The sequence below is a fragment of the Schistocerca piceifrons genome, chromosome 1 (genome assembly GCF_021461385.2).
Source record: "Schistocerca piceifrons isolate TAMUIC-IGC-003096 chromosome 1, iqSchPice1.1, whole genome shotgun sequence".
Classification (NCBI taxonomy): Eukaryota; Metazoa; Arthropoda; class Insecta; order Orthoptera; family Acrididae; genus Schistocerca; species Schistocerca piceifrons.
In genome coordinates, this window is record NC_060138.1 from 626,784,023 (window position 1) to 626,798,463 (window position 14,441).

A 14,441-nucleotide genomic window follows, 5' to 3' on the forward strand; every position below is an offset into this window, starting at 1 on the left:
AGCAACACCGGCCTAGGTCACTCAAGTTAACCCCCACCCTCTACACACACACTTTAGGCAAGTACAAGTTCATGACATAACTCGATTCTGGTCAACTGATGTAAAATTGGTGGGAAAATCCAGGAAGCATATTAGAACGGCGGGAAAATCCTCCCCTCGCTCACGGACCAATAACGCCGCGCGGGATTAGCCGAGCGGTTTGGGGCGCTGCAGTCATGGACTGTGCGGCTGATCGCGGCGGAGGTTCGAGTCCTCCCTCGGGCATGGGTGTGTGTCTTTGTCCTTAGGATAATTTAGGTTAAGTAGTGTGTAAGCTTAGGGACTGATGACCTTAGCAGTTAAGTCCCATAAGTTTTCACACACATTTGAACGGACCAATAACATTCGAGCCCCCCCTCCTCCTTATTATCCTTCATAACTAGCTCAATGCATAGGCGTCTTCACTCTAGTTCTGTGTATCCAGGGGAGAGATTCAGTTTTGTTCTAAACAAATTAAAAATAATTACAGTAACATAGTGTGGAATATAATAAAAAATCATATATAAAATTAACCAATAGTTTATTATTAACAATTTTGTTTTTGTAGTAATTTTACAGATTTTTTGTAGTTTATTAACAACTGTTTTCTTTTAATTACAAAGTTATTTGATTCTGATAACATATGCATAGTATTTTTTCTGCTGAACAAAAACCTTGCAAAGCTAATTCCTTTTTACATTTTTTGTTGGTGTGTTTACACAACCATTTTTCCTGGCTTATATACATTGAATTTATTTACAAAATTATAATTTTTATTGAAGGCTTATCTATATTATGAATACTATCAGGTATGACAAAGACATATAGTATAACACGAAAAAACCAAGCATTCTCCTGTGTCTGTCGTTGCCAGATTATCAAATATTCAGGTGTATTATGATCATTTTAAAAAACTGGTTTACAAAAAGAGATATAAACAAAATCAATGGTTATAATGTACCAAAACCAGTAACTGCTATTTATTGAACACCACAGGAGACATTAAAGCATAACAAATTAAAATTATGTATTATTTTTCCTTAAAAACAAAAACTGAATAAAAAGTCTAATACTGTGCTCCTGTATCAAATAATTTCAAGGCTCAACAGTTAGAAAAGTTGAACAAGCATAAATAATTTTTGTACACCAGTTACGAAATAAAACAAAATACCATTGATTTGAAAAGATCAAGAACAAGCTAATTAATAAAAATTGTCTGAATGTATTGCAAACCGAGTTAAAATCACGGGAAAATTTGCTATCCATGCCTGACAATCAGGTTTTCTGAAGTATTGAGTGCCTGATTATAGCTGTCTTAACGAATATAGTATGTTTCCTATTTTAATTTTTAGGTTTCATTGTATTTACAGTATTTACATTATTTATACTTCTTCCTGATCGTTCTATAAACAATATTTACATTTTAATCACGTCTTTCTGACCACACACACATACACACCCACACACACCCAGACACACACACACACACACACACACATATATATATATATATATATATATATATATATATATATATATATATATATATATATATAGGGTGGTCCATTGCTAGCGACCGGGCCAAATGTATCACGAAATAAGCATCAAACGAAAAAACTACAAAGAACGAAACTCGTCTAACTTGAAGGAGTAAACCAGATGGCGCTATAGTTGGCCCGCTAGATGGCGCTACCATAGGTCAAACGGGTATCAACTGCGTTTTTTTTTAAATAGGAACCCCCATTTTTATTACATATTCTTGTAGTACGTAAAGAAATATGAATGTTTTAGTTGAACCACTTTTTTCGCTTTCTGACAAATGGCGCTGTAATTGTCACAAACGTATAAGTACGTGGTATCACGTAACATTCCGCCAGTGCAGATGGCATTTGCTTCGTGATACATTACCTGTGTTAAAATGGACCGTTTGCCAATTGCAGAAAAGGTCGATATCGTGTTGGTGTATGGCTATTGTGATCAAAATGCCCAACGGGCGTGTGCTATGTACGCTGCTCGGTATCCTGGACAACATCATCCAAGTGTCCGGATCGTTCGCCGGATAGTTACGTTACTTAAGGAAACCGGAAGTGTTCAGCCACATGTGAAACGTCAACCACAAACTGCAACAAATGATGACGCCCAAGTAGGTATTTTAGCTGCTGTCGCGGCTAACCCGCACATCAGTAGTAGACAACTTGCGCGAGAATCGGGAATCTCAAAAACGTCGGTGCTGAGAATGCTACATCAACATCGATTGCACCCTTACCAAATTTCTATGCACCAGGAATTGCATGCCGACGACTTTGAACGTCGTGTACAGTTCTGCCACTGGGCACAAGAGAAATTACGGGACGATGACAGATTTGTTGCACGCATTTTATTTAGCGATTAAGCATCTTTCACCAATAGCGGTAACGTAAACCGGCATAATATGCACTATTGGGCAGCGGAAAACCCAAGATGGCTGCGACAAGTGGAACATCAGCGACCTTGGCGGGTTAATATATGGTGCGGCATTATGAGAGGAAGGGATAATGGACCCCCATTTTATTGAACGCAATATAAATGACGCAATGTATGCTGATTTCCTACGTAATGTTCTACCGACGTTACTACAAGATGTTTCACTGCATGACAGAATGGCGATGTACTTCCAACATGACGGATTTCCGGCACATAGTTCGCGTGCGGTTGAAGTGCTATTGAATAGCATATTTCATGACAGGTGGATTGGTCGTCGAAGCACCGTACCATGGCCCGCACGTTCACCGGATCTGACGTCCCCGGATTTCTTTCTGTGGGGAAAGTTGAAGCGTATTTGCTATCGTGAGCCATCGACAACACCTGACAACACACACAGCGCATTGTCAATGCATGTGCGAACATTACGGAAGGCGAACTACTCGCTGTTGAGAGGAATGTCGTTACACGCATTTCCAAATGCACTGACGTTGACGGACATCATTTTGAGCATTTATTGCATTAATGAGGTATTTACAGGAAATCACGCTGTAACAGCATTTTATTTTAATTTAAAAAAACATACCTGTTACCAACTGCTTGTCTAAAATTATGAGCCGTATGTTTGTGACTATTACAGCGCCATCTATCACAAAGCGAAAAGTGGTCCAACTAAAACATTCATATTTCTTTACGTACTACACGAATATGTAATAAAAATGGGGGTTTCTATATTTAAAAAAGCAGTTGATATCCGTTTGACCTATGGCAGAGCCTTCTAGTGGGCCAACCATAGCGCCATTTGATTTCCGCCTTCAAGCAAGACAAGTTTCGTTCTTTGTAGTTTTTTCGTTTGACGCTTATTTCGTGAGATATTTGGCCCGGTCACGATCAGTGGACCATGGTCCACTGATATATATATGCAAACACACACATAGACTCACACTGAAAAACATATGCAAACGCACACAAATATATACAATATTTACATGCACACACAGTGTGCACTGAATATATATAGAGTGTGCAATCAAACATGCATACTGCCACATACACATCCATGACAAACAGTTCATCGAGCTATTCCGCACACACATCCATCATTTACAAATAAATTAACCGGCCACTCAGTCACCCAATAAGTAGTGTCAGTATAGGAGGGTCCTATTCCCTTCCCGATAGATGAACCGTATGTTGTCCTGATTTAATAGCCCTACTTTTCTCTGCAGTGCAGTATGTACCTCATGACCTCTCGATAGCAAGACTACCTGACGCACTATATGAGGAATAGCGCCATCGGCCTCGAACAAGCAACTCTTGTATTCCTCTATCGAGATGGTCTTTGAGGTGGTATGATTCACACTCCAGCGAACCTCTGGGTTGCACGTACATCTATGCTGTATGTGTACAGTTTCGACCTGAGCCCTACACACTCCATAATCTGCGAACCATTCGCCTCGACTTTCATCAGGCCGATAACCTACTTGCTGCTGGAAAACCTTTCGGAGTATAAGGTGGTGATCCATGAAACTCTTCTGTCCCTACGCTGAACATCTTCAGAGGCGTTGCTCCTCCGAGTCGATTTTGAAAGGAGCATGGGCTGAATATCCAGACATGACGTATTCTTCGTGATTGTCTTTATTACGCCATTTAGACAGCAGCCTTTCACCCAGTAGAAGAAACTGTCTGTATCCATCAAAATAACTTGGGATCAACGAAGTTTCGCTTCGCAATCTCATAGTGGAGTCGGTACATGTAGAGTTTTGAGTAGTCCAGAACACACATACTAATATAGACAGGTTGCCTGAACTGCATTAAACCCTTAGCCACCTCTACTGTGATTAGTCCTTCATTGAAGATGATGGACAGTTTGGAATTTATCCTGGTAGTGCAATCTCTTGTGCCGTAAAGCCCAACCCACCGGTAAACTAAATGAATTTCGCGATATTCTGTAACATTTTCCATTATTTTTCCGAAAACTGAGTTGTTCATAAATTCGTAAAAATCTTTTCTTAAGTCACGTGTATCTAGAGCCATCTATTCGGTGTTTGTATCAATGTGCCCCTTCAACAAACAGCGCTGCTCGAAGAGGATGCCGCTGTCGTTTCTAGCATGTTCCATCCCCCATCTGAGAGACTGCGAGACGTTTCTGTAATGCACAATATATCGACGCTTGTTTGCCAGCGTTGTCAACAACTTCGGGACGGAATCATTTGACGGGAGTAGGTGCTCCTGATATAGTGGTACATGTCATACAAATGGGTGGGATATGCAGGCTCTACCTCCAAAACTTATTCCTCACCAGCGTTCGAAACCACATCAAGGATTTTTTCCTTCAGTCTGGCGATTTACCCCTTGAACATCTATCGTTACTCGTACATTCAAGTAAAGGATGTAATTTAAATCGTCAGATGACTTTTACACATCGTCCCTCATTAGCTGATTATTCACCTTGGCGTAACTGTGTATACACTGGCAAATCCCAAGGGCTACTACTGCAGTGAATGACCGCTACCTGCAAATTATGGATCGGAGGAACCCTGACAGCAACGCCACCACGTTGAATAAAGCTTTTCGTGCAGCCACAGGACGTCGTGTTACCACTCAAACTGTGCGCAATAGGCTGCATGATGCGCAACTTCACTCCCGACGTCTATGGAGAGGTCCATCTTTGCAAACACGACACCACGTAGTGCGGTACAGATGGGCCCAACAACATGCCAAATGGCCCGCTCGGGATTGGCATCACGTTCTCTTCACTGATGAGTGTCGCATTTGCCTTCAACCAGACAATCGTCGGAGACGTGTTTGGAGGCAACCCGGTCAGGTTGCACGCCTTAGACGCACCATCCAGCGAGTGCAGCAAGGATGAGGTTCCCTGCTGTTTTGAGGTGACATTATGTGAGGCTGACGTACGCCGCTGGTGGTCATGGAAGACGTACAATACGTGAATGCCATCCTCCGACCGATAGTGCAACCGTGTCGGCAGCATACTGGCGAGGCATTCGTGTTCATCGATGACAATTCGCACCCCGTCGTGCACATCTTGTGAAGAGCTTCCTTCAGGATAACGACATCGCTCGACTAGCGTGGTCAGCATGTTCTCCAGACATGAACTCTATCGCACATGCCTTGGGTAGACTGAAAAGGGCTGTTTACGGACGACGTGACCCACCAGCCTCTCTGAGAGATCTACGCCGAATCGCCGTTGAGAAGTGGACCAATAGTGCCTTGATGAACTTATAGACAGTATGCCACGAAGAATATAGGCATGCATCAATGAAAGAGGACGTGCTACTGGGGATTAGTCGTACCGGTGTGTATATCAATCTGGACCACCACCTCTGAAGGCGTCACTGTATGGTGGTACAACACGCAATGTGTGGTTTTCATGAGCAGTCAAAATCGCGGAAATGATGTTTATGTTGATCTGTATTCCAGTTTTCTGTACAGATTCCGGAACGCTCGGAACCAAGGTGATGCTAAACATTTTTTATGTGTGTATATGAGTTTCAAGCCATATGTAATGGAAATTGTAAAAATATTTGGATGAATTGTAAGGTGGTGTGATTCCAGAAACGAACACGCGTTGCATATTGACGCTATTACTGCAGATGAAATCACGAGAAGTTTGCTGATTACAGGTAGCATACATTTTATCTACATGACTTATATTTTTACCTAGTACTGTTGTTTGGCGTTTGTCTAATTTTTTAAAACCACTTGTCTAGCTTTTAAACGTTTCTTTAAATTTTCTGTCTAGCAGTATCAGTTATACTGTATCAGTTACTACTTTCTACACGTATACAACTGAGTGTTGTAGAGGAGAGAGAACGCAGATTTCAGAGAGATGGTTGAAGATGAAGTCAGTGCAGACGCTGTCCTTTTCTCATCGTCAGCGTGGAAGATTATGCGCTGTAATGTTGATGTGTCAGGGTCGTTTGATGGCTCCATCGGCTAGCCTGCAAGTTCATGCGATAGTTCTATGGTTTTAACGTATAACTTTTTAGCGTCATGTGTTATTATTTTTTACGATAAGCGGTTGCACTCTTGCTGTAAAGTGGACTTGTGGGACGTTAAATCGTTTAACTCCATTAGTATCCGTTTTTGTGTGTCGAGTAACAGCGTACACACAGAAAAAGAGTCACATCCACCTTATCCACTTTGCGGCACAAACATAAAACAGTGCAGTCACATCCACACTCAGACAGTGTAACTGAAAGTGGTGCCATCTTCGGTCTTTACTCAGAAGTTTTTGCTATTGATACTGATAATTGAGTGAACTATCCTTGACAAGTGTGGGAGCTAATGTAGAATATAATTTGTCTATCTATAATTTTAATTATCTAACGTGGAAATCGATAACGCAAGTCATGCTGTTGGCGTGCTCGTAGAAAATACCATAGAACGATTCATAAACAGTCCTTACGGAGAGCTATTGGTGAAAAGATTCAGATGTTTATCACATTTTTAAAACCGCCGTCAGAGGGTAGCAACGTCTTGATAGACACATCTGGCTCTCTCGCCAGGCAGTGGCCGCTCGCAGGTCCTTGCACGTGAGTACCCTGTGTGGTAACGAATGCCCACTGCTAGTTGACAGTGCAAAGCGCTAAGGTGCTGTCTCTTCGGTGGAGTAAAAATTATTCCCTCTACCTTCCGTTACTATCATTATTCTTGCGGAAGCGGTGCTTAGAGTGATAGTTATCGGCCTCTGAACGACGAATGATGCTTACATCGCTCGCTTCCATGCTAGCGGGCACCTGCTAACGCGCATTATCAAAGTATGTGTAGTATTCTATGAAGAGAGTTGACAGCGAAGTCTGATTTGTGGGTAATACTCCAGAGACACTCGTCGTACCGACTGTAAGTCTCATAGCGTCAGCAAGTTATTCTTAATTTTCAATAGCGGACACTCCTTCCACGCAACGGAAGAGCGCATGCACCTGCACCGAAATACAATCCTATGTCTACCAACACCGGTGGAAAAGGTGTCAGATAGCCGTGAGGTCGTCCTCCGTTCATTGCAATTTTCTAGTGTTGCAACGTCTGCACATGCAACGGTATCATCTGCGGAAAGCTTTATGGCAATTTCGGCTTTATCTCCTAGATCATTGATATACATACTGTGGAAAGTAATGGTCTTATAACACTTCCTTGGGGAACGCCGTAACTTACTTTTACGTATGAAGACTTCTCTCCGCTGAGAACGACATGCTGTGTTCTGTTTGCTCGAAATTGTTCTCTCCAATCACATAGCTGATCTTATATTCCGTACATTGTAGTTTGCTCATTAGGCAGAAATGCGGAAGTGTATCGAACGCCGCTCAGTAATTAAGAAAGAAAGTATCTACCTGCGAGCCATGTTCCTGATTTAAAGTTGCCAGATTACAAGAAGAGAGCATTTAAACCTGACGACAGAAAGTAGCTGCAGTGCCAAGAAAGGGATGGTAAATACCGGATGTTTCAAAATGAATATCAGGTTTTAAGGTTTTGTAGCATTTATTACAATAACAAATAAAACGTCAAATGAAACAGAAATTCATATAGTTTTGTTTTTATACTTAAGAATTTTTGCTTGCACTGTTTCCCGTAACTTCCGTTAGAAAGGACTAGTAACAAAGATAGCGACTACTAAACAGAGAGGTTTTTTTTGTTTTACAGATTGCAAAGGACTGAATTTGTTGTTACAGTGCGACGTGCATTTCATATTAAGTTACACTGTCATCATCAAAGTGATGATAACGGCCATAGATGGCATTATCAGTTTGAAGACCCCCGCTGTCTTTGCGAAGGTAAGAGTACGGGACTATCAACAGTGACTGAAGAGCGTGTAGAAGGAGTGAGAGAGTCTTTCAAGTGTAGCCCCAAGAAATTATATCAGAAGGCAAGGATTTTGTTGAAAATTCCAGCGACGTCTGTGTGGAGACTTTTGAGGACATGCTTACAACTACATCCTTATCGTTTGCACCTGTTACGAGCTCTAAGGCCCACATAATATGGTTTGTGTGCCAACTTTGCAAACGGGATGTTACTGCACAGAAATGACAATTTTCACCGACGAATCAATATTTCACCTAAGTGGAAAAGCGAACACACAAACTGAATGCATCTAGAGGTCATAAAATCCCTACGAGGTTTTACAGTTGCAACGAAACTCCCCTAAATTAAATGTTTCTTGAACCTCATACCGGCGAAAGGTTTACAGTCCTTTTTCTTTCCGTGGAGCAACTTTAATTCGTATTTCTTATTTTGGTGTGCTACAACTACGATTCTTTCCTCACTTGAAAGAATCTAAAACACAGAACTCTATGTGCAGTCTCACTGGCGTAAATCGGTACGCAATTGGTTAAACTATGTTGTACACGACTGCTGCATTAGCGGCAAGGGACTGAATGGCAGAGCTTGTTTCACGTGGCCTCCAAATTCACCCAATATGAAGCCATGTGATCTTTATTTTGGGTGTCCATAAGGTATCATGTGTATGTATCCTCGTTGCTAACTGATCTACCCGACTTAAAAAACGGAGCTGAAGCAGTCGTTGCAACAATTACTCGAGACATGCTTAATAAAGGTTGGGAAGAACTCGCCTATCTATTTAATGTATGCCATGTGACGAATGGTGTACACATGGAACGCTTGTAAGCAAAACCGTTTGAGTTCCTCTTTCATCAGATACATTATTTACACTGAAGCGCGTAAGAAACTGTATAGATATTCGTATTCAGATACAGAGATATGTAAACGGACAGTGTACGGCGCTGCGGTCGGCTTCGCCTATACCAGACAAGAAGTGTATGGCGCAGTTTCTAGATCGGTTACTGCTGCTCAATGGCAGGGTATCAGGATTTGAGTTTCAGTGTAGTGTTATAGTCGGCGCACGATCGATGGGACACAGCGTCTCGGAGGTAGCGATGAAGTGGGGATTTTCCCGTACGACCGTTTCGCGAGTGTACCGTGACCATCAGGAATCCGTCAAAACATCAAATCTCTTACATCGCTGCAGTCCCAAGAAGATCCTGCAAGAACGGGACCAACGACGACTGAAAAGAATCGTTCAACGGGACAAGAGCAATTCATTCGCTAATTGCTTCAGATTTCAATTCTGGGCCATCAACAAGTGTCAGCGTGCAAACCATTCAAAGAAACATCATCGATATGGGCTTTCCGAGCCCAAAGTCCACTCGTGTACCCTTGATGACTGCACGACACAATGCTTTACGTCTCCGCTGGGCCCATCAACACCGACACTGGACTGTTGATGACTGGAAACATGTTGCCTAGTCAGACGATGGTGATGATGATGTTTGGTTTGTGGGGCGCTCAACTGCGCGGTTATCAGCACCCGTAGAAATTCCCAACCTTTGTTCAGTCCAATCTCGCCACTTTCATGAATGATGATGAAATGATGAGAACAACACAAACACCCAGTCATCTCGAGGCAGGTGAAAGTCCTTGACCACGCCAGAATGGAACCAGGGACTAGTCGGACGAGTCTCGGTTAAAATTACATCGAACGGATGGACGTGTACGGGTATGGAGACAACCTCTTGAATCCATGGACCCTGCATGTCAGCAGTAGTCTGTTCAAGCTGGTGAAGACTCTGTAATGGTGTGGGCCGTATTCAGTTGGCGTGAGATGGGACCCCTGTTACGTCTAGCTACGACTCTGACAGGTGACACGTACGTAAACATCCTGTCTGATCACATGCATCCATTCATGTCCACTATGCATTCCGCTGGACTTGAGCAATTTCAGCAGGACAATGCGACACCCCACACATCCAGAACTTCTACAGAGTTGCTCTAGGAACACACTTCTGAATTTAAACACTTCTTCTGTCCACCAAATTCTCCTGACATGAACATATTGAGCGTATCCGGGATGGACTGCAACGTGCTGTTCAGAAGAGATCTCCACCCCCTCGTACTCTTACGGATTTATGGACAGCCCTGCAGAATTCATGGTGTCAATTCCCTCCAGCACTACTTCATACATTATATGAAGATGGTATCTGTTCTTTCGAACATGTCCGAAAGAACAGATACCATCGTCATATAGTTAAGGCTAACCAGCCATTGACCTTCTTCTTCTGTGCGGATGCACACGTATTGCCCGAACTCTTACGGGACTCGGTAAGATTGCCTGCCACTTGTAATGAGTGTAATGCGCAGGGGTATGACGAATGTAGTGTGTGGACATTAAGTTGGGAATGTGGGTCTTACGTGGAGCGTCCAAGAGATAAGTCCCTGCAGTCGCACTGTCCTCTGTGCCCTCGGTGGCTCAAATGGATACGCCGACGCGGTAGCTCAGCGTGTTCGGTCACAGAGTTGGTTGGCCTCTGTAATAAAAAAATGAGTGACAGGATCAACAACGAACTTGAACGGATGTCATGTGATGTTATCAACGACCAAACACAACGATCAACAACGAACAAAATGCAAAAAAAAGAAAAAAAATAGATGGATTGAGCGTCTGCCATGTAAGCAGTAGATCCCGGGTTCGACTCGCGGTCGGGGCACACATTTTCAACTGTCCCCACTGATGTACATCAACGCCTGTCAGCAGAGTAGGGTCTGATTTTATTATCATTTCACTTCAGACATTAGTCGAGTCCATACCACGTCCTGTTGCGGCACGTCTGTGTGTTCGCGGCAGCGCTACACTATATTATGCAGGTGGCTCTTCAGTGTATAACTGTAAGTTGACTGTAATAAATGCTACAAACCCTCAAAACTCCGATACTCATTTTGAAACAGGCATTACTTAACGTGGAAATAATACACTCTTAAGGATAGTAGCGATCTGACGGCCTGGTCGTTCCTCAGAAATGCAGTTCCAGTTATTTAAAATTTATTTCCTATAAACAGTGCTGCACAACATTAATCGATCTTAGCTTCGTCACAGATGCATAACTTACAATATACTGGTATAACTGGCCATCGGTTTGGGATACGACTCTGGCCATACATTATCCTGAACACTGCAATGGACAGACGATTTTTGCACTTCATGGCAATAAAAAATGTGCAAGAGCGAAGGTTCACGTATATGTGACAGATACTCGTGGAGACTTATACCACTACAGAATAGGTCGCTAAAACAAGTGACAAAAGTCTCCTTAGGCTTACGTCTCGTCGCTGGCCTTCTCTACAACTTCATGTCGCATCTGAAGGCAGATTCTTGTGTTAGACTTTCGTATATCTATAACTTGTGTACATTATTGTACAATGTATTTTAATGTTTTACGTGTATTTTCAGTAGTTCATTTTGATGCGGCAACTAAAACAGTATGTGTTTGATACCAAGGAACGTTTTACAGCTTGATGTGAGGTTTTCCGTGAGCATCCGTTATACTCAGCAGTTCGCCACAATTATTTTGCCAGACAATATTTTTCATACATTTCATGAATATGTAGGGGGACATGAAGATGGTCACATGACCGAAAATGGTTGTCTGTGAATACATGTACATTAACAGCTTTTGAGGCTTCCATAATTTTACGGGTTAAGATATGTCGATGATCTGTCATTGGTGGAGACAGTGTGAGGCAATAGGGTTTTGTGCTTTCCCAATGTCAACCGCATGCGTTGATGAAAGTTGCAACGAAAGTCAGAGTCGCCCTCGCGATAAGGACAGCGATAATCAAATAAATCAGAATCGTTGGGGCCCACGAATGAACGCAGGATCAATAAATCATCACTTGCTGGAAGTGACTCTACATTCTTGTGCTCCTCTGGCACATCCATTCCTAACACTGGTTCATCGGTAACAAGGTTCTTGTGCTGTCAGAAGAGAGAGCACTGGAAACGTGAATGAAAATCGTAGGTATTCATCCACGTCAGTATCCTTGTCTTGAGCAATATGTCAGCCACATACTGGTCCGCAGACGTACTGGTAAAGGCAGATAAATCGTAAATCCCAATCTTCCACTCGAGGCTCATGCCAGCAGTTATGATCTAGTATTCATCTAGGGAGTAGAGTCCTATGCTCAGTCAGCAGGTCTTCTGATTCTATCCTCGTGGAATAATACGAGTGTTCCAGCACTCCAAGGATTTCAGTGTCACCTGCCATGATTAGCTTCTGCTATACCAACGATGGAAGACAAATTTCTACTGTATATCTCCCTGAAGAGATAAATTTCCACAGCATATGACCTCGATGACTTTCCATCATCATATCGGCTTTTTTATTGTCTCCTTCATGTTGGAGACAGATGCGTAGGTGAGATTCTAGCCAAAGATTTCGTGCAAAATGAAAAGACAAGGTGCTCTGGTAGAAAATCTCAATTATAAATGTTACAGAGGTGAAAGATTGAATTACTTCCAGATTCAAGGAGTGGCTTGAATAGGCAGTAAAAGAAATCAAAACCATAAAACTGGACAGAAATAAATTAAGCCATCTGACTGAAGCTTATAGATCATTAGAAATTAGTTACAGTAACAGTTTAACAGGTCCATATTGCATGTCTGTACCATGAGACGTACCCGTTCCACAAGCGAATCACAGTATTGTAATCAACGGTAAGGCCATCGTTCAAAATGGTTCAAATGGCTCTCAGCACTATGGGACTTAACATCTCAGGTCATCAGTCCCCTAGAACTTAGAACTACTTAAACCTAACTAACCTAAGGACTTCACATACATCCATGCCCGAGGCAGGATTCGAACCTGCGACCGTAGCGGCCGCGCGGTTCCAGTCTGACGCGCCTAGAACCGCTCGGCCACACCGGCCGGCGATAAGGCCATGAATGGAATGATTATTACTCCATTGATTACAAATATGACCATGGAAGAAAACATTACACAGCATCACAAATGGCTCAAATGGCTCTGAGCACTACGGGACTTAACATCTGAGGTCATTAGTCCCATAGAACTTAGAACTACTTAAACCTAACTAACCTAAGGACATCACACATATCCATGCCCGAGGCAGGATTCGAACCTGCGACCGTAGCGGCCGCGCCGTTCCAGACTGTAGCGCCTAGAACCGCTCGGCCACTCCGGTCGGCCACAGCATCACAAATTTGATGTATGTACACCAGACAAAAATAGTATGTATCCAGTGGTTTTTATTCATTCATTTGCAGGAACTGTACCCTCTTCATGTGACAAAATACAGAAAATTTGTTAGTGGTTATATGGGTATACTGAGGCTGCAGGTAACTGTAGAACTTGCGTTGATGTGAAAATTGTTTCTCAGAAAATATTGGCCGAAAGGAGTGCGACAACCTCTCCAAAAGGCAATGTTCATGTGGAACCATTCAAAGGGTCCAAGGAAATATGCAGCGCTATTTCGAAAAATATATAAACAAGGAAAAATAGCGGGACAAGCCAATTATTAATCGAGATGTACTTTGCATTCTGGAGGCCAAATTGACTGTCCATTCAAAATCTGGTACATGGGAGTTACGAGAATCGCAATAACTATCATGATGAAAATAACAGGTACGACGGTAACCTCTTACGTTACCCTTATACTACCCATGAAATAGATCACAGCAGAATATATTTGGTAACGGATGAGAGAACTCATCTATAAGAGATGTGCACAGAGTGAATATAACAGAAGATCGGACCGACTCACAGTAAGTCGAAAAACGACACGTTACGTTGTCCTGCTGGTAGGCGTCGTTGTGCAGTGGAAAAACAAACTACATATAGGGGCGGACGTGGTGTTGATACATCGTGCCTCTATAATGACGAGACCACTGAGAGAAAGCCACGAAATCATTTCCCAGACCATAACGCTGTCTCCTCCAGCCTGTACCCTCTCAACGATTGTTGCAAGGCTGTACACACAAACAGCCGTCTGTCTGATGGAGCGTAGAACGTGCTTCATCTGAAAAGGCCATCTGTCACCATTCAATGGATATCAAGTTGCGGTATTGGGTACAAATTCCAGTCTTTGTCACCAATGAAAAGCAGTCAACATGATTACATAAACCAGATGCCTTCTGT